Source organism: Falco biarmicus, chromosome 5 (assembly GCF_023638135.1).
Source record: "Falco biarmicus isolate bFalBia1 chromosome 5, bFalBia1.pri, whole genome shotgun sequence".
NCBI classification, from domain to species: Eukaryota; Metazoa; Chordata; class Aves; order Falconiformes; family Falconidae; genus Falco; species Falco biarmicus.
The window spans coordinates 45,006,642-45,033,894 of record NC_079292.1 but is presented as its reverse complement, the minus strand read 5'-3'; the positions used below and the strand labels follow the sequence as shown (position 1 = coordinate 45,033,894).

Genomic DNA, 27,253 nt, shown 5'->3' with positions numbered 1-27,253 from the left:
TAGCATGGTCCAAATGTTTATCACTGACTTCCAATCTAAGATGAACCACCAGAAAACCAAATAATAAATTACTTCTGGCATTATATCCTTGTCATTAACAAAAACAACTTGTCCTTTGCTGTGTATAAACCCATTTTCTAAATGTTTAAATGTTGAACAGGAGTGATACCAAATTCTCTGTGCTAATCCCTTCCCTGCCCCGCCCCGCCCCCCCTCAGTTTAATCCCTGTTTTTGCAGTCTTCTGATTTAGAGCAGCTCCCAGATGGCCTCCAAAGTAGTTAAAGCAAATGACCTGAGGGCTTCAGGGGACCACTGCAGAAATACTGACCATGGAATGCTTGCATGATTTTTCCAAATGACTATTCTCATGAATGTTTTGCCAGTATGTTTAGATGAACCATAGTGGAATTATTTGGTCTATAACTACACACAAATTCCTACCTTGCTAAAAGGCACATGGTAATCATGATTCTCGAATCATTCTCACACCAGTCCATATTTTCCTGCTGTAATGCCATTAGTTCCACTGAAGTCACGCATGTACCCATGGAATGAGAAGTGTCCTTGGGGGCTGGAGGGCAGCCCAAGTTGTTGGTTTCTACTTTTCACAGCATACCTCCTATAAAAGAATTAGTGTGTCTTGGTTAGAGCTAAGTAATTCTATTTATACACACATGTAGTATGCAATGCCAGTACATGCATGCTGTCTCTCTCTCTCTCATACATACATTGCTGCTCCACAAGAATTTCAGGATCGGAAAACTCGAAGAAATCAGCCACAATTTTGTGATAGATGTTAAATCAGAAAGAATTGTATCCACAAAAATGTTAATTCCACAAAAGTATGAAGTACAAAAGAGGTTTTCCCCATCTAACCTAGACTACACGAAGCAACAAGGAAAGGAGGCGTCACCAGTGTCCCAGGAGGCACTGGACAGAAAAGCCAGTGGCATTGGGGCTTACAACTTTTAAATGATTATAAAAACAGATTGCTAACCAAATGTCTGTACTTTTCGGGTGGCACTATCTTTGCAGTGGAAAAATGAATGAGAGAATGAACAAATGAATGTAGAAATGAAAGAAACAAATTTCAAACTTGGATTGGCCGTGAGCTATAAGGGCACTCATAATCCTAAATAACCTCACCAAAAATAGGAAGACACAACCAAACTGGAAAAAAATGACATAAACTTAGCTTTTTACATTCAGAACTGTATCTTGATATGAAAGTGTGTAGAAAGGAATTAGATAACTGAACACAGGAAAATAAAGATGCAACAGACAGTTCATACTACAGCAATGTATAGTCCTTCTATACTCAGTTTGACTTACTTTTGAAGTTAACCCAGAATCTGAACTATATAGCAGTGCTATTTTCCTCAGCATAGTAGTTGGAGTAGGATAAAACTCATGTAAATGAAATTAGGTACTCATGTCTCATCCTGGAACAGGCTTTGGCTGTATTAATTCCTGGTGGGACCTGATAGTCACTCCATTGCGCCTGAGTAAGCTAAATACTCTTCATATGGAAGTCAGGCCAGACTTCTGTCATAAGGATTTTTCTATTTTTATGTCATGAAATAAAACAAAATAAGTCAAATTTTTCAGCAAATTTCCCCACTGTAATTTTATTAGAGGAGAGACTGGTGTTTCTTACAAGTTCACGAAGATTCAAACATAAGTGTTTGAAACAGAAGTTGTTCAGAGATGCTCATGCATGGGTTTTTATCTTAGCTAAAACTTTTAACTGTTTCAAAGCAAGAGGTAGACTCCAGAGAAGTCAACGCTGGAATGCTTTGGGATGCCGAAGGTCCCTCATTTCTCTAGCGTGGACAGCTGCATCACGGAGTCAAAGGTCTGTGAATATGGGATGTTGGAAACTTAACAGTTGTAACAGTACAAGGAAGACATGTAAGGTCTAATATTTTTCTTTCAGTGGGTGAGAAACAACACATATCCAATACACAACAAGCACGCACATTTACACTGGCGTGCTCTTGGGGCCATGTGTGAGGTAGCATAGCAGGAAGCAATCATGGCACAAGGTGACATCTGGGAAATGTCTTTTCCTATGATTTATGTCACTGGGTGTTCCAGTGGATGACACCACATTCGTTTCAGTACACCACCACAGCCTCTCACAGCCATGACCCCATATGCCACACACTGATTGTTCATGGCAGGCTCCATTGCTGACTGCATCTGGTGCATGGAGTTGCTTAATAAAAGATGATCTCTCTAGCTGCCCTTCAGACATCTGGGCTAGGTGATCACACTGCACAAGAATCTTGTACTCAGTCTATAACCTCAAGAGTTCTGTCATTTAATCACCGTCTAGTTTCAGATATATCTGGTCCCACATTTAACTTTTTATTATTTACATGTCAGCTTTTCTGTTGTTTTGGTCTTTCAGTTCATTCTTAAATCTCAAACACTAGTTAGGTAAGTCACAAAACACAATTCTTCATGGTTATATGTTTCTCCGTTCATTACATAGTATGGGTAAAATGTTAATCCAAATGGAGTCAGTGCCAAAATTTATACCGATATCGGCGAGTCTAAGATTTCATTTTCCAGATATTTTGCATGTAAGAAGTCATCTCAAGAAAACAGTAGCATTTCACTATCAAGCATCCAGGAAGTAAAATAATCAGTAGATTGACAATCAGAATTCAAGTTGTTTTAATTTCAGTCCCTTTGTGTATCTGCACTATCACTTGCTCTTTAGCTACAGCAGAGTTGTTCAGTTGGCACAGCTCCTGCCATGCTTCTTGCTATTCTGCCTCCCACTGTACCTCCTTCACCTGCTCGGGCTCTCGCTGGTGGGATAACTCTCCCTGGCCCTCTGTCCCCTACTGCCTGCCCCGGAGCTGCTGCTTCCCATGAGAGGATAAACTAGCTCCTGGAAGTATCCCCCAACCGACCCCTCACTCTCAGACATGAAAAGCATGCACCGCCCTGAATTCAGACATGACGAAATTGTTTGCTGAAAGTTCTGTAGCGCGACTCTGCTTCTCTGAGCGGCAGGACACAGGGCACAGATGAGACCTGTGCTGGAGCCCCTCGCTCTTCCACCAGCCTTTCTCCACCCCCCCTGCTCACTTCGGTCCTGCTGAAGTTTGACTTCACAGAAAAGCTGTTCAAAATCTGTGGTGCCAGAAGGAATGTGATCAAGAAGAAACGTGATAGTATAGCTCCAGGGCTCCCAGCCCCTTTTTGACAAGCAGCACCGCTACTTCTGCCTTCTCCTTGTCTGCATTCCTGTCCCTTCTCCTTGTCTGCGTTCCTGCCTGGTCCATTACATTCACACTTTACTGGACTGAAAATACTGCCTCTCTTTACCTGCTTGACTGCTCTCATCCTGCAGAACTGACACCCTTCGCCACACTCCCAGCACCAGGGCCACAGGGACTAAGTAGCAGGACAGGGGAAAGCATCTCTTTTTCCTCCCTCACACTGCCTGTCATTAGTGGTGGGACATGGAGCAATAACGCAATATTGCATCAAATTTTTAGAGTGCTTTCCTGCTGGGGAGCCAGTTCTGGAGCACAGAAAGGAGGACCAGGTTCCTGGGGATGTTTCTGCCACAAGTTGTCTGCAAAAATGTGCAGACAGGTTTGAGGGCGGGGACTGGATCATGCAACTCCACATCTCCCATAGGAATTAGGCCTGATGGTGCTTAGACTGTGTTTTTTGTGTGTCTTAGGCAGGAGGTGGGTCCCAGTTCTCTCAGGCAGAAAACGTGTAGTAGCAGAGACTCAGAACAAGATAATCCTATAGGTAAATTTAGGTGCTTGTGGGCTCTGATCAGACAGGATTCCTGTAGACTGTTCTAGCGACATCTTTTGACTCTACATGTTTCTGCCAAGCATGTACAAACTGAGACCTTTCAGAAATATGATCAATCGGGAGTAGCATTGCACTGCGTAAGGCCACTCTGGCCGCAAATACTGCTTTCTGTCCAATTCCAAGCTGTTCTCAAAACTTAGGGATTCAAGACCTGGTCAGAAGAAAAGTTTGCCAAAATTCTTTTTAACTTAGCAAATACATCTTTTCCTTTTGTCTCATTCTCAGAAACAGCTGAAACTTTAAAGAAAAGGGGGTGGAGCAGGGAAAGGGAAAAACCTGTGTGAATCAGGCACCCAGCAGGAACACTTTCACCACAGCATTCTGGCAAAACTACAGCAAAGTCTAGATCTTAACCTTGAAAGTATCATATAGTGATACTCACTGGCGCTGCTACCACCCCGCTTAATTTGATGCATCCGTATCTTTCCATGAGTGTTAATTACAGCATTCCAAAATTATTATTTGTTCAAACAGATGCCACTTACTAAAAGAAAAAAAAAAAAAAGCCACATGAAAGTTTCTTTCTTTCTCCCACATAACCTTCCCTCCCATTATTAGAAAAATATGTGATGTGAGATGAGTAACACTGAGGCCTAGCTAATATCTAAATGAGGCAATTCTGGACCTGCTATCCCCTGTTGGGATAGTCACTGTTGTTTTAAGAAACCTATTCTCCCAAGAGAAAAAAACCACTTTATCTTTTCAGTATACTCACAATTTCTACTGCAATTCACTGATCAGTATCACTAATGTTTTCAGCGGTGGGGTTATGTTTACAGGTCAGCTTTCATTGAATCATTTTCTTCCCATAAAACATTTAATCTCTTGCCAACCTGCAATATCATACTTGGGCTGCACAACATAAAAATAAATGGATGCTCTGCAGCCAGCAAACCAGATGCTTAGAGCTCTACATGCTCTTTCATGAGTAGTCTACTAATAAAAATAACATAATTTCATCATGTAAAAAATATTGCTCTTCTTCTTTCATGCTCTCTGCTTCTAAATACACACAATTTAACATTGTTAGTCCCTAAAAATTAACCAAAATATAGGTTGATCCACAGATGCATTGTGTGTAAACAAAAGTATCCCAGAAAATCATTTTAAGCAGCACACAGAAATAAAATCTCTTTAAATAAATTTATTTATGGGGTCCAGTAAGAAATTATCAAAATGCTAGGTAGGCTATGTGTCTCCTTGCAGACAGGGTCTAGTATATGTATTTATGAAGACTGGCTATTTCTTACGGTTTTATCCAGGCAGAATGTAGAGCTGTCTCTCACTGAACTAAGTTTAATTATTCCAGAACAAGAGACATCAGTATTTTAATTAATTATATGGTAACCTATAAAAAGACACAGTGCTAAAAGACTAATTAGAAATTGTGCTCACATACTTGGGTTAGCTTTATCAAAACCTATGGCCTTGTAGTGAATGCAGAAAAACATTTATATAAGAAGTACTGCAGAAGGAATGCAATTAGTAAAGTTAGATATACTGAGCAAGGCTGAAGGCTTGTCTGTGGGTCATAAAAATGGTAACTTAATTGTTTGCATTTTTCACCGGTATGCACAAGATAATGCTGAAAATCTTAAAATATTGCACTCCATAATCTACATGTTGTCATTTTTTCCTCAGAAAACAGTAAGCTATAAAGACTCAGCTATTCTTGCTGAGAGGCAGATACATCATACAGAAAATATCTTCGACTTCAGTAGAGGCAAATTTAGATTTTGCATTAGAAGATTATCAGCATCAGGATGTCTTTATTAAGATAAGAACAATACTTAGCTTTAAACAAAATGAAATCCCAGGAAGTATCTTAAAAATGATCATATACATGGAACCTCGCTATTCTGACCATTTGGGAACTTTTTCCTATTCAGACAATGGAAAGTTTCTGTTGCTGAAATGTGACTGCTAATAGCCTATGTTCTTCAAACTCTGACAATTTTTTTAACAGAATGTAAGAATTTTGACCAAAGATAAAATATAAAAAGCAGTAACTTTAAAGTATATATACTAAACACATACAAACATGGGGCCAGATCAGTATCGGAGGCAGCACTAAGCTAATGCTCAGATGAAATTCGGAATGTAGTTTCCACAGCGCTTTCTAAAGAGCAGTTAGAAAGAAAACAAAGGGAATTTCTACATGCTACAGTTATGTAGCATGTAGAGGCATCAGGAACAAGATGCCTAGAAGTGAAGATGTAAGCCAAAAACTTTAACAGTTATATCAAAAAGTGGAAGACGCGTAAACGTATGATACAATCCTCAATGGACTGATGAGATTCCCAAGATCCCAGGTAGAGATGGAAGATCAGACTCTATGTTTGCTAATGCTTTTATTCCACTGAGTCACAAGGGACTACGTTAACAATTTTTTAAAAGAGCAAAGAAAGCAATGTGGTGCCTCATTACTGATTCTGATACAGAATCAGAAGCCTGATTCTGTTCTCATTTGGTGATAAAAGCCATTTTTGGGTAAATCATGCATAACTCTCCTGAAGTCAGTAGATTTAAAACAGTATAAAACTGGGGTGAAGGAGAAGACTTGTATCTCTCAGCTGCATAGGAAAACTATTTCCATGATATATTCTATAAATTTGTGGGAAGCCTACATAAAATTCTCCATTTAGGCAATTTCCTGTAGCATAGCTAATTACTGTCATCTAAGGGGAAACATGTAATTGCAATATGATTCACTAAAACAGTAAAGTACTTGACAGAAGTTATAGTTTGCATAAACAATCTCAGCAGCAAATTAATCTTTGAACAATACTGTTCTTTAACTATTTATTTCAATATTTTGCAAGGAGATATTTAAAAACAGCAGAACTACTTTATTTATGGTTAAGGTTCAAGACCAGGAGTATGTGTGATGACTTCTCAATATTGCTGCAAAGTTGCCATAGTAGGCACAAGATTATAAGCACAGGGTTTTCTACAACAATTTCTCCTGGATACTTTAGTGCCTATCTCTGGGCAGGGTGAGATGTGTCTTAATTTTGATAGCGCTGAGAAGCCCCCACATTTTTTGGACCCAGAGACCAGGCATTTCTTCTGCACTGTTAATGGAATGGCTTGGTAAACATTCTTGACCACAACTGCCGAATCAACACAAAGTTAAAGATATGGTACTACAGTGGGTCAAACACGCTCTTGGGATGCGGGACACATACCTAGACTTTTTCTCCCTATCATGAGGAGAGCTTGAAGCTCCAGGATGAAGTTCTTCTCTATGTAGGTTAAAAGTGTAGGAGGGTACCACTCTGAAGCCTGTTGATGGCTGTTCAGTCTTTCTTAAAGGTTGAGTCGCCTCTCCCCGTTGAAATTCCCTCAGAGCAGTCCATGGACTTATCTAGATTCAGTTGTGCCACTCTCAGCCACTCCAACTGTAGCCAGGCTTTTGGTAAAAGATGTCACCTTTCCTTGCAAGCCTTGCCTACTTTACGTGCCTAGGCTTCCTGGCTGTAACAATACTACCACTGTGGTGGGGTGTGTGGGGAGCACAGAAGCACAAGATTGCAGAGCCTATGAAGTGGAAAAGCACTTTAAAAGTTTGGTGATGGTCAGACAGATACAGTCAGAATATTACTGAAGTCCACAGACCAAAACTCCCTTCAAATCTGGAAAGGAATATATTTGTCCTTTAGAGCTGTTGGATTCATTTTGATGCAGTGCACAGATTTGGAGAACTAGAAGTGTTAACACAGCTCTCACAACAAGAAATTCAATAGTTGTATATAATCTGTCAGTTCTGGTACTGAAGCCTGCTTACTGTCAACTACTACTAAAAATCTTTTGTTCTCTTTATCAAAGGCACAGACAGCAAAGGTGGGAAATGAAAGCACTAGCAATAGAAAGTATTAAGCATTAATTATATGTTTTCTTTTTGGAGGCATATATGCTTTTTTATGCTGCCTTTTAGAGGACAGTGGTTGTCCTATCTCAGGGGCAAAAAGGAAAAGTTACAGGCACTGCAACTGCAGCTGCTGCTATTGCTATTGCAATCTAATTATGTTTTGTGAAGATAAACCAAAACAAACATGTACAAAATAGGACAGAAAAACTAAGATAACCTGCAGCTTTTCATTCTGGCATTGATGTTTTTTTAGTGCTGGAGCACCTGGTTTTACAAACCTTCCCTCAATATTAGATTGCTCCTGTGACAGCAGTTTCTGTCTGCAGTCTCTTCCAGATATTTGAAGACAAACGCTGCTTTCTGACTCTGCTTGCTGAACTGCCCATGTAAGTACAGATCCTTATCTTCTGATAAGGACCAGAATCATCCAGCTTTGCCCCACACTTCGTATTAAAGCTCTAACCATAAGCCATCACTTTTGTCCTCCCCTGCTTTCTCATATCAGTGTCCAGAAGGACACAAGCAACTCAGAAAAAGCCAGGTAAAGATGCAATTCAAAAAGAGTTTACATTAGAAGACTGTCCTACATGTTCTTGGGTTAAGGGCCAGTCTCCCAGTGCAAGTGGCCAAACAGACATATAACTTTTGTCTTAAGCAGGGAGCTAAAAAGATACATGTGGACTTCTTCAATCAGTAGCCAAAAAAGCCCAGCAAAGGAAGAAACTTCTGAACCTGTGCTGCATTTGGCCAAGGAGGGGATGCAGCTTTACTTAATTACACCACCCTGTGAAGCTGAGCAGGGACAAATGGACTGAATCCTTTCCAACACGGTAGATACTTCTTTTATAGCATAACTGGTGGAGCAAAAGAAGAAAGATTCTTGAGGTGCTCCTTTAATATAATGTTGCCAGAGGCTACTGTTTTTCTGTGTTCAATGACATGCAAGATACATGTCATTGGACGTTTAAACTTACAGAGACTACAGTGCTCTGCCATCCAACCTTGCTCTGCTGCATCTACACAGGTATGCATCAGGCTGAGCCTGGGCTGCTCTTGTGTGGCCCTCACAAGGCATGGAGGAGAGGGGATCTAACTTACCTGCTATTCTTAGGATGTGCCCTGGACATCACTCGATGCTGATTCTCTCTTAACTAGTACTTGCTTAATCATGTAGTCCTCGTATTCTTCTCTAATACTTAGATCTGTATTTGCAAGGTATACCTTGACCTCTGTAGGCTGACATTCTGAAGAAAGGAAAAAAAAAAAAGATTATAATATGAATTTAATACTGTAATCAGAGTTTAAAGTATCTGTGAAGTATAATTCCAGTAGCCCAATATACTGACATATATCTCTTTCTCTTTTCCATTAAAACGGTTTTGTTTGGTACTGAAAAACGTTTCCTTCTAACCCCATGCATATTTGTTCATTACAGACAAACTAGTGATTATGCTTTGTTCTCTAGAATTACAAACACAGGAATGTTTTACCTGATTTATAGGTATACTTTGAACCCACAATTATTTTTCATGTATGAAAATAAGTAACAGGAAAAATTAAAAAGCACCAATTTCTCAAGTATTCCTACAATTGTATTGTTAAAATTAACATATCATATTAAATATAACCATAGAAAATGAATGCTTATATAGAAGTAGGAAAAAGTTTCCACAGCCTTGGGAAGATTTTGATAGAAACAGAACATAACTCCAAATAGAAAAACTGTCAGCATAATTACTATTTCTTGCTACTAAGTAGACTTATATTTTTCTTGCACAGATTCAAGAACCGGGGGGACAGCAGCTGTTATCTATGCATCTGCTAAGAAGGCCATGAATTTTAGTGGATTTCCTAATGATTAAACTCTGCAGACCTCTAGCAGAAAAATATCAGATTTGTTTTTTTTTTCCCTGAATATACTTGTCCTTTGAATAGATGAATTTCAAGGGCACTGGGAAATGATGCAGGATCAGCTCCTAAGATTACTGGTTAAGTGTCCAATAAAATTTAGAAAACAATATGAAGAGTTATATTCTATTTTCCTTGCTTACAAAAATGGGATTTAATTGATGCTTTCCTGGGAAAGAATGGCAAAACTGAACCTCAAACATATATATTGTAATATGAAGGTGTTTCCTTTATAGGACATTTCCTTCTCCCTAGCTCATACATGTTTTACTTTACTTACATCATCTTTTCCACTTCAGCATTTCCCAGAGTGACCTGCTCGCTGCTAGCATAAAATGCCAACAACACTAAATGGTAACAGTCAACATCCACTTTCCACTGGCCAAACAACTACAACTTACACAGGGCACTGATGAATAGGCCTCATTTTATATTACAAGTAATTAAGCCCTTCTCAAATTTTCTGAAGTGATAATAAACACAACATTGCTTATTAATTGACAGCCATCTCTTTTGGCTGTAGCCTCCCTGTTCAAATCATCTTTCTACAGACTAAAAGCACAATGCCTGTAGAGGAATGAGGGCAGTGGTTTGATCAGCATTGATAACATGCAGCTGTGGCCTTGCCTGGAAGGCAGCAGGTTGATTGGCATGGATGATGTGCAGCTGTAGCTCCTTCCGCTAAGTAGTTAAATAGCCCTGAGGATGGTGGGAGAGGGGGTTGGATGGAGGAGGAGTGGTGTGGCCTGGCTTCTGGAGGAAGGAGATACAGCATGGACAGTAGAATCTGAGTGATGGTAAAAGCCTTGTTGCAGCCTGCTGGTTTGTTTGTGCTGCAACTCCAATAATTCAGCCCATAAAAGTGGAATTACACTGGATGTTGCTGGTGTAAAGTTATTTTACATCTGATAAGATATATCAAGTCATTCCAGTTGCTTTGTGTCACTGTGATGATGCACATTGTTAGGGATCCCTGCCTAACTGGTAGTTGATGTCTCTTGTCTTCCCAAAGTGGGAGTTTCCATGGATATAATATCTTTCATTCAGCAAGATCCTTGGGAACTCAGCAGGCATCTCTGTGGCTGCTCTGTGCAAGCTCTGCTCTATGGAAGTATTTGAGGAAGAACAACTTTAGCCTGGACAGTTACTATCTAATTGCCACTAAATTCAGAGAATACAACAAAAAGAAAATATCTCTGGTATTAGAGGACAGATTTTCCTTACATTTGTTAGGGAGCAGGAAGTGATACCAAAAGTGGAATTTCCATTAAACTGTGCCATTTTGCATCCAGACTAAGGTTGCTCAGAATGTTGGATATGCATGACATATGCAGACCCTTCAAACTGCCAGTTTAGAAATAGATGGCATGGAGAAATAATAAAGTTATAAAACTGAAATGGCTATTTTCATTTGTTTGTTGTTTAAAATTCAAAAGGCATTCCTAGGCTTACAGTGACTGAGTTCCTTAGCTATTTCTAAATAAATAAGCATAGATGGAAAAACACTGTAAAGCAATAACCTGCAGCTAAATTGTTCTTAATGTACCAATTTTCTCTCTTTTGTAACAGTTTGCATACTGTGACTGACTCAACATCTTATTCTAACACAAAAATGATCATAGAATCATAGAATGGTTTGGGCTGGGAGGGACCTTAGAGATCATCTCGTTCCACTCCCCCTGCCATGGGCAGGGACACCTTCCACCAGACCAGGTTGCTCAAAGCCCCATCCAGCCTGGCCTTGAGCACTTCCAGGGATGGGGCACCCACAGCTTCTCTGGGCAGCCTGTGCCAGTGCCTCACCACCCTCACAGTAAAGAATTTCTTCCTTATATCTAATCTAAATCTACTCTCTTCCAGTTGAAAGCCATTCCCCCTTGTCCTAGCACAACATGTCCTTGTCAAAAGTCCCTCTGCAGCTTTCTTGTAGGCCCCCTTTGGATACTGAAAGGTTGTAATAAGGTCTCCCCAGAGCCTCCTCTTCTCCAGGCTGAACAACCCCAACTCTCTCAGCCTGTATTCACAGGGGAGGTGTTCCAGCCCTCTGATCATCTTTGTGGCCCTCCTCTGGACTCGCTTTAGCAGGTCCACATCCTTATGTTGGGGGCCCCTGAGCTGAACTCAGTACTCAGGTGGGGTCTCATGAGAGTGGAGTAGAGGGGGAGAATCACCTTCCTCAAACTGCTGGTCACACTTCTTTTGATGCAGCCCAGGATACGGTTGGCTTGCTGGGCTGCAAATGCACACTTGCGAGGTCATGTCAAGCTTCTCATCTGCCAACACCCCCAAGTCCTTCTCCTCAGGGCTGCTCTCAATCTATAATCTGGCCAGCCTGTATTTGTGCTTGGGATTGTCCCAACCCACATGCAGGACCTTGCACTTGGCCTTGTTGAACTTCATGCAGTTTGCACAGGCCCACCTCTCAGACCTGCCAAGGTCCTTCCGCATGGCATCCCTTCCCTCCAGCATGTGAACTGTACCACACATATTGGTGTCGCCTGCAAACTTGCCAAGGGTGCACTCGACTGCACTGTCCATGTCACTGACAACAATGTTAAACAGTGCTGGTCCTAATACCAGCCCCTGAAGAATGCCACTTGTCACTGGTATCCACTTGGGCATCAAGCTGATGACAACTCTTTCAGTGTGACCACCCAGCCAATTCCTTATCCACTGATAAGGACTGAGTGGTCCACCCATCAAATCTGTGTCTCTCCAGTTTAGAGACAAGGATGTGGTATGGGAAAGTGTCAGATGCTTTGCACAAGTCCAGGTAGATGATATCATTTGCTCTTCATTTATCCAGCAACACTGCAACCCCATCATAGAAGGCCACCAAATTTGTCAGGTATGATTTGCGCTTCTTGAAGTCATGTTGGCTGTCACAAATCACCTCCTTATTTTTCCTGTGCCTTAGCATAGTTTCCAGGAGGATCTGCTCCACCATCTTGCTGGACACAGAGGTGAGACTGACCAACCTGTAGTTCTCCAAGTCTTCTTTTTTTCCCCTTTTAAAAATGGGGGTTATGTTTCCCCTTTTCCAGTCCGTGGGATCTTCGCTGGACTGTCACAGCTTGTCAAATACAATAGCTGGTGACTCAGCCACTTCATCCATCAGTTCCCTCTGCACCCACAGATGCATCCTATCAGGTCCCATGGACTTATGCACCTTCAGGTTCCTTAGATGGTCTCAAACCTGATCTCCGACAGTGGGCAGTTCTTCATTCTCCCAGTCCCTGCCTTTGCCTTCTGTGTGGGCGGTGTGGCTGGAGTACTTGCTGTTGAAGACCAAAGCAAAAAAGTTGAGTACCTCAGCCTTTTCCACATTATGGGTAATGGGGTCTCCCATTTCTTTCCAGAGAGGGCCCACATTATTCCTAGTGTTCTTTTTATCACCAACATACCTACAGAAGCTTTTCTTGTTGCCCTTGATGTCCCTGGCCAGAATTAATTCTATCAGGGCTCTAGCTCTCCCAGTATGATTCCTGGCTGCTTGGACAATTTCTCTGTATTCCTCCCAGGCTACCTGTCCTTGCTTCCACCTTCTATAGGCTTCCTTTTTATGTTTGATTTTGTCCAGGAGCTCCCTCTTTATCCACACAGGCCTACTGGTGATTTTGCCTGACTTCCTCTTTGTTTATCATTTGTAGCCAATAAAGTATAATTCAGTTTTGGATAAAAATCCCATTAATACCAAGATAGCATATTTTTTTTTAAAGTATATTTGAAAAAAGTAGAATCAGTCTCAGCCTGCCTTTTTTTTTTTTTTTTTAAATTTGACTAACAGTAGTACATATAATGTCCAGGGCTTTAAATATACAACTCATTCTCATGCATATATAAAGCTGGATATTCCAAACCTTTAAAAATCTTTATGAAATAATTTCTTGGCAAAATATCAATAAAATGAATAATTGCAACTACACTCCCAAGTGAGATTTTAGGATGCTAAAATATTCTCCACAGCACTGAACATTTTAATACATTTTGAACAGTCTCTGGATTTCAAAACAGCAGAAAAAAGGCAAAGGTTCAAACTTCAGATCTGAAGAATGATTTTATTTATATGATAAAAATATTTTTTATTATTAAAACTTGCCCAAAAATCACATCAAAAGTGACTTGGAGGTCTTCCAGGACTTTAAGCCCTTGCAAAATATTTTTAATAGATGAGCAGGTGCACTGAGAAAGTACTGCAAAGTTTGCTTTAAGTCGGTTCACATGATGAAACCTCCTGCTTATCTCAGTTTTCTACTGAAGAGTGAGCGATACTGATATCCCAGATGAGCGTTGACAGTGCATAAAGCAATCTGGTCTGCACTGCAATTGTTCTGTTCCTGTTTCACATGCCTGTCCCAGTAATACAGTCACATTCTTCATTTCACCTTTTCTGTTGGACTCATTTTCTTTCTCCCTTTCTTTCTAACACTGTTCTTTTTTAATAGCACCCGTGCCATAGGGCATCTTAAGAAATTCTAAATGTCAGCCAAGAACAGCGATCCAGAATATTATTCATACCTTCCCTCACCAGCTCTGAGGCCAGAGGTTTATGGGGTAAGCCCAGAAACATTACTCTCTGCTGCTGCTGCTGCAGGTACTAGGGGAGGCACGATGCTGGGCAGACCACTCACCCTGCCACCCATCCCCAAGGCAGCAGGACCCTCCCTGCAGCTACCTGTGCATTCACCCGGGGAATGAGGAGTGGGGAGGACAAGTCCAAACTAAGCTCATTGACTTCATGGGGTCTGAAGTTCACACACGACTGAGTGCTGTCTCCACAGGGCTACGTATAAAACAGGCAACCTAGAGCATTGCTAACAGGATACAGAAGATCCAACTCTTAATCAAGGCTATTTATGTATGTTGCCTCAACTGACATTTTCTTGTGCCATTTAGGGAATACAGTAATTCAAGCAGAACAAACATTCCCAGGGAGAATAGATTCAGCTTCAGTCACTGGGCAAGTTTCCCAGATTCTCCATGGATATATCTGGACCCAGTTCTAGGCATAACTGGGTGAAAAATTCTAAAGTCAGTGGCAAAACTCCCATTGTATCCATTACAGGAAAACATTACCTGAAGGAAGCAATGCACATAAATGCAAGTTTTTACTAACTCAGATGTAAGGAAGAAAAAAAAAAAGTACTCATCACAATGCCATGCAAATCTACAGAAGGCTTGATGCAATGTTGCACTCAGTATTCGAGCAACTGATATCAGCAGGCATGTCTGTTCTGGCTTTGCTTGATGGCTGGTGGCTGTGATCTTACACATGACGAAAATCTATACAAAAATGTTTCAAATTATTATTGGTATTGGTTGAGAACTCATAGAACAAGACAGAAAATCCAATTACCTGTAAATAGGTTAAAGTCATGCTCACTCTCTGCAGGTACAGGTGCTTCTCTTCATTTGCATGGTAAGATTAAGACCAGAAGGCCTATTAAATTAAAAAATAAAAATAATTTTTAAATTATTCAGCTTGGCTTCATGGTAGCAAGACAATTGATAGAAATTGGAAGAGGAACTTTTTTCAGTATAAAAGTAGGTGAAAACATTTCTTGTAATCATTAATTTAGGAAGCCTGATAAGAGATTTATGGGACTCTGAATCTTGAAATGTAAGAAAATTGGTCCTATAACCTGTTGAGTCTGCAGTTTCCCATTGTGTGTTAAATTCAGTGTCAGATATAACAGGTAAAACTTGGGATTTGTCTCATGCTTGCCAAGCAATCTTTCAGACCAGTGCAAAATTGCCTCCATTGGATAGAAGCATTTTTTAATTAAAATGAAATGTGATCACTTTTCCTAAAAAAGTACATGTTAAGATCAAATGTTATGTTTGTATTAACCTACACTTCTGGATTTTTTTAACCTGTTTTTGCAACTGTATCTGTAAGATCAAAGGCATTTGGGGGAGCAATAACCTTTTTATTTTATTTTATTATTTTATTTGTTTAGATGTTCTTGAATTTAATATAGTTTGCATGTGTGCATTTGGGTATGCCCATACACATGGATATGTCTGTCTGTAATATAAAAAAGCTTAGAGCAAGAGAACATTCAGTTGCAATTTCAAGTGTTCAGAAATCAGAAGATGCTAGAATGAAAGCTGCCAGTGCGCCATCACTGGCTCCCTTATCCAGGAGTACAATAGATACTTTTTCACTTTTTAAATGTTATTTCTGCAGCTCCCAAAGCATCACAATGGTCTACACAGACACGTACACATATCTAGTAATTCAACTCATGCATGTGCCAACTCTTAATTTTCAGCCTCTCAGAAAACACAGACGCACACACAAATGATACACCATTATGATTATTATTATTGACTCATTTCATGCTTTCACCTTCTATTCCACATTCATACTCTTCTTTGAACAGGTGTTACCATTTTCTGTTTCAAACATGGATAGCCACTTAGAATATAGGAATTAGGAGAGTACAGTTATTCCTCCATCAACTTTCCTTTGCGCATTCTACCTATCTTTTGATTTTCTCTTCAGTTCATAGCTCAGAGGTGAAATTCCTCTTTTGCAGTAGTGGTGTATGTTACAAAAACCACAGACCTGAAACTGCCAGCCTGGGTGATTGGCTTTACAGCATTCTAACATACAAAGCGCTCTGTCCTCCAGGCATATTGCTTACCTTGATCTCTTTCTCCCTCTAAGGGGATTGGAACAGCATCATCCAGTTACCACTAATACACAGGTGTGTTGTACATCCTCCTGACTTGAATATTATTTTTTGGGTTTATTATGATGCCCAAGACCAACTGAATTTGAATTTGCTTTGTTTTAGATAAAATACAAACACAAGATGACAAATAGCCCCTACTGCAAATAGCTTACGCTAAAAACAGACACAGGAAAAGGGAAGGTAGGTACCACCTGGGAGTCAATTGCTTGAGCAACCACTTTACATTGGGAGCCACCTAATCACATCAGACAAGCAAGAACAGATAAAAAATAATTTCTTTAGATTACCATTGCTGTGCTTCTCTCTGTTCAGAGAAGCAGCTCCAATGTCACAGTGCTGTGTGCTAGAGGAATCCCTAAGAAGACTTTCCAACAAACCATCTACTGCCACAATACATTCAGTGATGATACTGTGACTCACAGTCTCCTGGGAATCTTTCATCCTGGCAAACCGACCTTGGGCCATTGCCTTTCAGTGGTGGATCAAACTAAAGATCAATTGACTGAAAACCTGTCTTGTGACACATATAGGAATTAATAATTTCAACAAATGGGAACAAACAAGATTGTAGGATAACTCAGATTGGATGAGGCCTCAGGAGATCTGTAGTCCAACCTTCTGCTCAAGCAGGGTCACCTGTGAGCTCAGACCAGGCTCCTCAAGGATTTATCCAACTGGCTCTTGACAAGCTCCAAGGCTAACATGGTAAAACATTTCTAAGCAGCCTGTTCCAGTGCCTGACTGTCCTCATAGGAAAAAAATTTACCTTGTATCCAGTCAGAACCTCTCTTGTTACCACTGTGTTGTACATCCTCCGGGTTTATTATGATGCCCAAGACCAACTGAATTTGAATTTGCTTTGTTCTAGATAAAATACAAACACAAGATGACAAATAGCCTAAGAGGCAGGTTTATGTTCCCTGCCTCTCATCCTCCTGCCATGCATTGAAGAATCTAGCTCCATTGCATGACACCTTCCCCAGGGATAGTGACAGGATGTTGTTAGGTGCCCCCAAAGACATCTCTCCTCCAGACTGAAGAACCCTTCTTCCCTAAGTTTCTCCTCACAGGGCAGCTGCTCCAGCCACTCACTGTCCTGGTGGTCTTCTGCTGTACTCAAGCTACTTCAAGTGCTGAGTAAGCCTACATTAGACTTTACAGAGAAGTTACACCATAAAGTTTGCAAATGCTTTCACATATGCTCACTGATGTACAAAAGAAACTGTAGGCTGTCTGGGTGTAAACTTGGAACTAAGTTTGCCCTGAACCCTGAGATTATAATCACACTGTGGCAGTTAGTACCATAGATTCTGAAGCTTGTCTCTTCTGCAGCCAAATGCCTGATTCAGCCTGGAGAAGAGAAGGTTCTGGGGAGACTTCATAGCAGCCTTACAGTACCTAAAAGGGGCTTATAAGAAAGATGAGGACAGACCTTTTAGTAGGGCCTTTAGCAATAGGACAAGGGGTAATGGTTTTAAACTAAAAGAGGGTAGATTTAGATTAGATATAAGGAAGAAATTCTTTACTGTGAGGGTGGCGAGGCACTGGCACAGGCTGCCCAGAGAAGCTGTGGGTGCCCCATCCCTGGAAGTGCTCAAGGCCAGGCTGGATGGGGCTTTGAGCAACCTGGTCTAGTGGAAGGTGTCCCTGCCCATGGCGGGGGGTTGGAACTTCGTGATCTTTAAGGTCCCTCCCAGCCCAAACCATTCTATGATTCTATGATCCGTAAAGCTGTCTGAACCCTAAATTAAAACTAACTAGTGTAGGTCCTCACAGAAATGTATATGTTCCAGTACAACATTCAGCACAGGTTTGCCCCTGTGTTGCTTACTGTCTTGGGTGAGCACTACAATCTGAGATAATTTTGCTGCAGGTGTACCCAAGCTAGCTGAGTCAAGACAATTTAGTGTTGATATATTCCATTTTTATGATGGGAAGCATTTGCAAATGAAGCGGTACTTTACCAGGACCATTAAATAGCAAATAAAGTTGAGAAGTACTGTAACTTCTGCATTTTAATAATATTGTCCTGGCTGGAAGTCTCTGCACAGAGAAGAAATGGTTTGGATTGCTGATGTGATTCTGTGTAACAAAAGCCTCTAAATTAACTTTTATGTAAGTGATACTACATTTTTGAGGGTGAAGGATAACGTTGCAAAATGAAAGACCTAAAATTAGGTGTAACATTTAATGAATAATGGATTTCTGGAACTTACTACAGAGTATCTGTGGAATGCAGAGCTTCTACTGCTTATATTTAAGCAGGAAAAAAAAAAAAAAGAGGCTGTCTTCCGTTCTTCAAACAACTTAACTTTTTGAATGACACTCCAGAAATCAAAGAAAAAGGGAATAACTGCCTCCTTTATTAACATTTCCACTGCTGTGGTTTTCAGCAGTCCATAAAAAACATTTATTAACATTTCCACTGCTGTAGTTTTCAGCAGTCCGTAAAAAACACCCAGGAAAAAGAACAAAAATTTTACTTAATAGGAGCAAAGTAAACTAATTGTGGCTCTATCTGTCTAAGTATTGCCAGCTAACTTAAGATTTTCTGTCATTCATTGCTGTAGCACTGCATTTCAGTTCTGATCTGGTCTTCCCATCGTAATGTATATGTAGCCAGCATACCTGTTTGCTTAGATTTCAGTTGAGCAGCAACCAAATATTCATCTCAAAAAACCCCAGAAAAAGTACACCAACTTCAGTAGTCACCCAAGTACATGAATGGCTAATTCACGGAACAGTATTTTACACTAGTTTCAGAATAACCACTGTATGCTCCATTATTTTTTGACAGTCAGGCTGGAGGTAAGTGTAACCGGGCTTCCTGGCACAATCACTTTATCCAGAGAAAGGACAGATAGTGAGAAAGCCTCTTAAAGTAAACAGAATTGAACAGGCCCTCTTCTGGTTACCACTACCAGTGCTGCAGTTCATGGCCATTCTCTAGAAAGGTGCTAACATGTTTTCTGTTTTGTTTTCCCCTTGGTTGTTAGTATCTTTTTCAAAATTCTCCTGAAAGTACCCAGCCACATTAACTACACAGTACAGCTTAATTTCATAATCCACTAGGCACCATGCGCACAGGGGGATCCTCAGCTGGGGGAACCTGTGCAGAAACCGAGACAGCCTCCAGGAGCACATAGCTTACACCACAGCACATGATGGGACCTGGGCAGGGCCAGCAGCAGCGGTGCCCAATCCACCCACATGCATAAAAGAAACCCTTAGGGCAGTGCCGGTGACTGGGGCACAGAAGTTTACATCCCGTTTCCCCCAAAAAAGGTGGTGGGATCAATAGCCCAACTGAAGCGCATCTACACCAATGCACACAGCATGGGCAACAAACGGCAGGAGCTGGAAGCCATTGCTCAGCAAGAAAATTATGACACAGTTGCCATCATGGAAACGTGGTGGGATGACTTGCACAACCAGAGTGCTGCAATGGATGGCTATAAACTCTTCAGAAGGGATAGGCAAGGAAGGAGAGGCGGTGGGGTAGCCCTGTGTGTTAGGGAGTGCTTTGATTGTCCAGGTTGTCAATGACGGTTGATGACAGGGCTGAGTGTTTATGCTCTGGATGGTGGCAGATTCCCACCACCTAGTGGAAAAAAGTCGGTCTTGTCTCCTGAAAAACTGCTCAGATTTCGCTCTAGCGCGTTTTAAACCTTCCCCATTGCAAGCTCCTTTTTATCAGCACTTATTACCAAAGTAATTTTCTTTTTTCTATGCACTAGTGAATGTGCCCAGGTGTATACAGCTCTCCTTGAAGGTGTCAGGCGTTACATATTCCACAAAACATATGACTCAATATATAGGGATGGTATATCTGTGGTTTCAATTCAGCAATTTGTCATGTGAAAGGGAAACTGAAAAGTTTAAAAAATGGAGCAAGAGCTGCCAATGAATGTCACTGCTTCCCAGCAGTTCATCTGCTTCACAGGGAGCCCTGATCCCCACTCAGGTGCATACTCCACTGCAAACTATGCCAGTATCCTCCATACTTATTCAGGCAATGTTCTGTGCCAGCATACTCTGTGCTTTCAGTGCTGAGACTGAAATGCCAAGTCAAGGGAAAAATTCCAGAAAGGGCAAGGTTAAACAGGCAAATGTAAGCAGTGCCATTATCACCATTTCTTATTTCTGCCAGGAAATTCTCTACTCCTTGCACACCTAATCCCCCTTCCCACCTGTTCCAAAGTGAGCAAGATCCCTCCTTTGGCCTCAGAAGAGAAGAAACTACTTTTCAGATCCAGCTTTGAATGGCAATTGCCAGAGATAAGAGCAAAAGGGTTAAGCTCTCTTCCTTTCACATTGTCCAGGTAGAATAATGACTCTTTGAAAAATCCTGTGCCCATTGAACCCAATAGATTTTTTTTCCTGTTGTTTTCCCTGGAAAAAAATATGCCATTATCTGGTTCTTATCGCTAGATGACTTACTGTATTTAGCTTATCCTCATAATGCCTCTTTGAATCAGGAAAATGCTACTACCTCCACTTCACACCTGGAGATATACTGCTCATGGAGATTAAGGCTGTTGTGGTTTAACCCCAGCTGGTAATTAAGTATGAGGAGAATCGGAAAGGAATGTAAACCTCAAGGTTTGCGATAAGAGCAGTTTAACGATTGAGATAAAATAAACACAAAAGAACAATAACAAAAATAACAGTTATAACGAAAAGGAGGGAGAATGGGAGAGGAATGAAATCCACAGGGAAGGGAGAAAAGAAAACTAGTGATGCACAACACAGTTGCTCGCTAACTGATGCCCAGCCACTCCCCGAGCAACTATCAGCAGGCCTCGGCCAACCTCCCCAGTTTATATACTCAGCAGGGTATGGACTATCCCTTTGGACAGTTCAGGTCAGCTGTCCCGGCTGTGTCCCCTCCCAGTTTCCCTGCACCCCTCCAGCCCTCTGGCTGGCAGGGCCTGAGAAACTGAAAAGTCCTTGCCCTAGTACAAACACCACCCAGCAACAACGGAAAACATCAGTGTGCCATCAACATTGTTTTCACACCAAATCCAAAACACAGCACTGCACCAGCTACTAAGAGGAAAAATAACTCTATCCCAGCCGAAACCAAGACAAAGATGTAGATTTACAAAAAGCTATCATCATGACAGTTACCTTTAGGAGTTGTAGGATTTATGACACCTTTAGCAGTTACTAGGATTTGAGTGCCACAGGGATCCTGAGAGATCTCCTGTTTGGTTGTCTTCCTAATCCTTTGGACTGAGTACCAGGATACAGCTTTTTTCCAGCACCTTATTTTCAGCTAACTGCCATTTCATTCATCTGTGCTCAAAATCGAGATCTTCAAAACTCCATCTAATTTGCCATGTAACGCTAGAAGCATGCAAATACATCTTTCCAGAAAAAAAATTTCCCTGAGTATCTAAAAACCCTTTCCTGGCAATGCTGATCACACACAGCTAGTTCACATTTAAGGTCTGCCAGGATTCAGAAATGAGCTGTATGCACATCTCTCTCTACTAGAGTACCCAATCTGCTCAGTCTTTTGGAGCACATCTGGTGAATCAAGGATAAAAAAAAGCCAGTGGTAGTATTTTTGTCCCTTCTCTGGCTTTGTCCAGTAGCTCAACGAGAGGCTGTTCAGCTGCCATGTGGCATGCTGAAGATTTCAGCTATTGCTTCTTAATTCCCAGGTAAAGGCTATCATTCTCAAATTACAGGCTGTTTAAATGTAGCTCTCAGGGACACTTGTTAAAGTTGTACAGTTTACATGGAAAAAATACATTTGAGAAAGGAAAGGTTTCAAGTAAACCTATCAGTAGTTAGGACTTTCATATGAAGTTTATGTTTTTGCAAAAGGAACAAGAAAATACAGTGCATGAATAGCTGGCAAGAAATTAACAGTAGGTGAGAAGTATAGTCTCTGGTATTCATAAAAGAATCCCCCAAAGAGGCAATTTAATTATAAATTAGAAATCCCATTGCTTTTTTAGATACCTAACAAAGAACTAGAACTAAGCTATAAACCACAAATTGTTGGAAACTTCCATAAAGGCTTTTTACTTGTCAAGAACATCTGGAGCTGGCAAGGAGAACCTGGATGGAAAGTTTTCCAAATAGTTTATTGCAAGCGAAGTAATGGTATTAGTGATTGTTATTCCTAAGTAAAGGACAGGAGACTTATATCAACTGTTTGGGAAGGGTGTGTGTTTCCCTTACAATCAGCCTGTGTAATACTTTTGTGATTGCAAAAATGTGGAGCCTGCAGTCCTTTAAATGGAAACAGGACTCTGTCCTAAGATGCACAGAGTCATGACAATGTCTGTTACAAATAAGATGCTTCATGTTCTGGCAAGATGCATAGCTAAATTGACTGTAAGTCCTGGTCAAAATTCCTTATATACCAGAATGGCAGCTTTAAGGAGACAAGCGAGAGTTTGTCTTGAAATGCCTTAAACTGCAACAGGTTGCAATCACTCAGAACAGAGAAATGAGCCAGACTGCAGCTATCCTGTGAGCACAAAGCCAAGACCACAGGTCCCCCAGGAAGAAATGTGAATACAGGGGAGACTGCAGTCTCTCAGTGATGAGACTTCCAACCCATTTTGAGTAGACCCAGCTCGCTTCAGAGTATCTAACTTCTCCTTTCAAAAGCAGAAAGAGGTGGTTTGCTGGCTACTTTGGGATGGCAGGTATTGCATAATAATGTAGTATTGGGACAGCTAATGTAGCTACTTCAGTAGGATGACAGAAATTCAAACTACAAATGCCAGATTCTTATGGAAAGGGAAACGTTGGTCTATAAAGCATAACAGAGGGCATTTATTGAAAGAAATGGCTTCATCTTTACTAGCCCTGCAGTGTATTGGGAAGGGTTCTTTAAATGGCATAAGAAATTCTCCACCTCAAAATGAGTGGATAGATCACATATAAAATTGGCCCTTGCATTATAATAATTTTCAAGATGGCCAACATCTCCCCCAGATCCATGCATATGTCTAACCCTTGTCAAATAGTAATTTAAGTGTGTGCCTCCATGTCAATGATTGTCTAATAGGCTTAACAGTATGCTCTCCATCAGTGTGTGAATGGCCATTCTAATCACTGGCAAAATGTCATTTGATCACAGATGTGGAAGGAAGAAAAAGATAGGCTGAATAGACTGTGAGATCCAAGTTAACTGCCTCCGAGAAAACACTGCCCCAGCTCCCAGGCCTGGCAAACGCTACGTGCCGAGCACAGGGCACCCTGGCTCCTGCCTTACCTGTCCCCAGGGAGGGCTACATGTCACATGCCTGCTGGGGCCACCACAGACCCGTTCCTGGGGACACACACACCAGGCTCTGCTGGGCCAAAACACCCATTCCCCACCTCCAAGCTGGGCTGGGGGTCCTGCTATGACAGTCCCTGCCGCAGCTCTGCCCCGCACATCAGCAAAGCAGGTATTTGAAAGGCACATTTCCTGGGGCTGACCCACCAGCCACCACCAGCACGTCCATGCTCACCCTCTGGAGCAGGGCCTCGCCTGCCTGCTGCTCCTTCCCTCCTTCCCTGGGGCAGCAGAGGAGTGCAGGCTTCCCCTTGATGGCTGCCCTTCCCTGTTCTCCTGAAAGGCCGCCCTGTTTACAGTGCAGGGGAATGCTGAAATGCTCAGGGACATTTCAAAAGACTTAGTGCTGTTTTAATTCCTTTTTAGACTCGATTTGATCATGAGCCCCTGGGTGTACTATTGTAGTACACAGCGGAGTAGCTTCACAGACCTAGGATAATGGAGTCAGCAGCGACTGGATCGCAAATACTAAAATGAAAATTCACAGCAGTACAACCCTATTTCTCTCTTTAAGATAACAGTTTTGATCAACTGCCTGTTCGCCAAACCTCCTTGCTCTTTCTCCATATGTAAGCCTGGCAAGCGTATGAATTGACGATTTCCATCAAAATAGCAAGAGGCGCATAAAAACTCATTAAAAAGCCATCACTGCTGCCCTTGGGGGGGGGGAGGGCGTAGGAGGGGGGGGCGCGGGGGCGGAGAAGAAAAAAAGAGAGCCATTGAAGAAAACCAGACCTTCCTGACAGCGGCTCTGAGCAGCACTGCCCCCGTGGCCTAAGCCCACAGAAGCGCCTCCTGTACCTTCGCTCCCGCACTTCTGCGCTACCGCCTGCGGCTGCGGGCGCTGCGCCCCCAGCCCCCGGCCGGCCCATGGCGAGCGCCGCAGGCCGCGCTGGCCGTACTCGGCTGCGGAGGCGCCCGCCCCCGCTCCTTCGGGCGGCACCGCGCCTCCCACGGCGGTGCCCCGGGCTCCCCCGGCGCAGCCGCGCCACCGCGGACACCCCGCCTCACGGGACATCTCCCCAGCGCCCCTGCCCCTTCCGGTGCCCCTCGGGCCCCAGGCGCGGCCGCCCGCCCTCCGCATCCCGGCGCGCCCCACCGGGCAGCAGGCGCCGCCGGCGGCCGCCAGGGGTCTCCCTCGGCCGCGTTGGGCGAGCTCGCCCGGAGGGGCGCGGGGCGGTGGCGCCGGCGAGAGCGGGGCCGGGCTCCCGGCTGAGGGCGGAGCTGCGCCTTCCAACAGCCGCCTTCTGGATTTCTGCGGCAGGTTTTTAATTGCCGGCGGGGTCCCCGCAGCTGCACGGGCCACCAAGTCTAAATAAAGGGAAGATCTTTCTGGTACAGACACCGCAAAACACCGACCGCCCCCGGGGCCTGCTGGGCGCCGCAGCCGCGGGCACGGGGAGGTGAGGCGGTGCCAGCGGGCCCGCCGGGAGCGGCCACACCGAGCCGGGCTGCTGCTACCCGCGGCCGCGGCGCTTCATTACGGCCTTAAAGCACCTGCTCAGGCTGCAGATGACTTACTGGGGAAGACACGGAAACATGAGGAGCGTCAAGGCAGAGCTTTCAAACTCAGGGGGCTGCTTCCTTGCTCAGCAGTTTAGCTTGGTGTCATGTTCTTACCCCTGTTCCTTGAGGAGGAGGCCTAAGTGCGTCAGCCGGGGTTTATTTATAGGCGCTGAATCATTTTCCGAGGCTCCATTCACTGCCGTGCACTTCAGCAAGCTGACTCACTTGCTGCCCGTAGCCAGGGATCCTCCCGCCACACGGATTTGTGTGAAGCTGAACGTAGTTCAAAGCAGCCCCAGACCGCTAGGCAGCACCTCAGGGGGCTCTTTTAAAGCCATTCGGTTACTCTATCCGTGCCAAGAAGTGCAACCCAAGAGCCGCTTTGGCCCAAAGTAGCAGCTCAGGCACAGCAATCTGAACTGAATCTTGCAGGTAAGCATCTACAAGAAGCACCTGTAAGAAAACTTTCCTTCCACTCCACAGTAGGTTGGTTGACGCTGTTTTTTTAAAACAACACTACACTTGAAATTCTATTTAACATAGTATCATTAAATTCTGTTTGTTGTTGATGGTTTACAGGTAGCAAGCTTTTCCTCTGTTACCTAGTTATTTAAGCTTGCTCCAGGATGCAGTGTCAGTCACTGATGATGCACAAAAAGAAACGGAATCCATGTCACACCTTCTGTTGAAAAATCTACACATCTACCCACATGATTCTGAGTACTCAAGGAGAGGTCTTCTGAAGAAAATGTTTCAGTGTTCCTTTCAGAAAAAAAAAATGAAAGCATTATTGGAACTTAATGAATTAGCCATGAGCTTTTGCTGAGGAGCAGAGGGTGTCTTTGAGTTTCAAAATTTCACGTCACCTTGTAGACAAGCACTGTTCTCCAAAGTCGGTTATGTGGTGAAGAAGATACTAAGATTAAATGGGCAGTGCAGAACTTGAAAAGCAAAGCCATAATTATTAATAGATTTTTAAATTGGCAGGCAATCGATTTTTAGATTGTCCTTTCACCCTTGTGTGTAACACGGTTTGCCTCACAGTGATAAATTAGCAGCAGCACTGTGCTGTGACTGTTTCTACTGGAAGGTTCTCATTACCATTCAGGGGGTTTGCTGGCTCATCAGTGAATCGTGGACAGCATTTTGATTGCTGGTGTGGCCCAGAAACCAGAGAAAGGACAGGAAACAGAGTCTATAAAAACCTTTTCTTGAATTCTAAGATTGATCGGGTTCTCAAATAAGACTAACCTTTTTGGCCAGAGTGTTGCTATTTCTTATGTATCACACAGAAAGTGGCAGTACATTCAGCCCCTCTGTTCCTCTCTTTAAATCTCAGTATCCTTGTTAACCTGTCAGGAAAATAAGAACAGTAACATGTAATGGACCGAATGTGCTTTTTTTCTTAATTGAAGAAAACAGTTCCCTTAGTTTCAGTAGCACTGGCCTGTGATCTAAGGTTTTGATCCAACTTCCATTATGCATCAGTGTCTTCCAAGATAAATTACACTAGCAACATATAAGAAGATCAAGTTAAGAATATAGGACAGAAGATTTTCAGTTACTAGTCCAAACATAAATCCAATTATTTAGTTGCTATTAGGCATTTGTTTTATCTAGGTATTGCTTAATCAGATTTCTAATTAGAACTGGATGCAATTTTGTTTGTCAAAATAAACATTTTCAAAACACTAAAGCTTTTGTGGAGCACATTGCTTTGCTGCCATTTCCAGTGGGGTAGGTTCTGAATCTCAGAGCAGCAGAAACTTGTCAGACAGGGTGAAATGAATGAGAAAATTTGGAATTTTGGATCTGAAAATGCATATCTCCAGGCAATTTTGTGTAATTTTACAGGTTTATGCTTCGGTAGAATGAAAATAAATATTTGATCTTCAACAACCAAAACCTCATGAAATGGGATTTTGTTCTTCAGATAATTCTAGTTCTGACAGTATTCCTTCTGCTTTGTTCCACATTATTCCACTCTGCTCAGTTTGCAAATACCTTGACACTGCATTTAGCATTCTGAACAGTTTGGATTGTGTGCAGCACACAGCACATTACCTTCAAGAGCACGTGGTCTAACAAAACTTGTGACAATCCTTTTGCCA

General features: G+C 42.3%; 1 long non-coding RNA gene across 5 annotated transcripts; it reads right to left on the bottom strand.

Moving 5' to 3' along the window:
* Positions 1-442: 442 nt before the first annotated feature.
* LOC130150688 (uncharacterized) lies at positions 443-25,456 on the bottom strand. Of its 5 annotated transcripts, none has more exons than XR_008822330.1 (5): positions 24,372-24,634; positions 14,986-15,069; positions 14,801-14,912; positions 8,820-8,965; positions 443-620 (listed from the first exon to the last, which is right to left on the bottom strand). It is a non-coding gene; the product is annotated as an uncharacterized LOC130150688 (long non-coding RNA). The 5 variants fall into 5 exon arrangements; XR_008822333.1 differs by lacking the exon at positions 14,801-14,912 and adding an exon at positions 11,801-12,907; XR_008822332.1 differs by lacking the exons at positions 14,801-14,912; positions 24,372-24,634 and adding an exon at positions 25,257-25,456.
* Between the last annotated feature and the right edge of the window lie 1,797 nt (positions 25,457-27,253).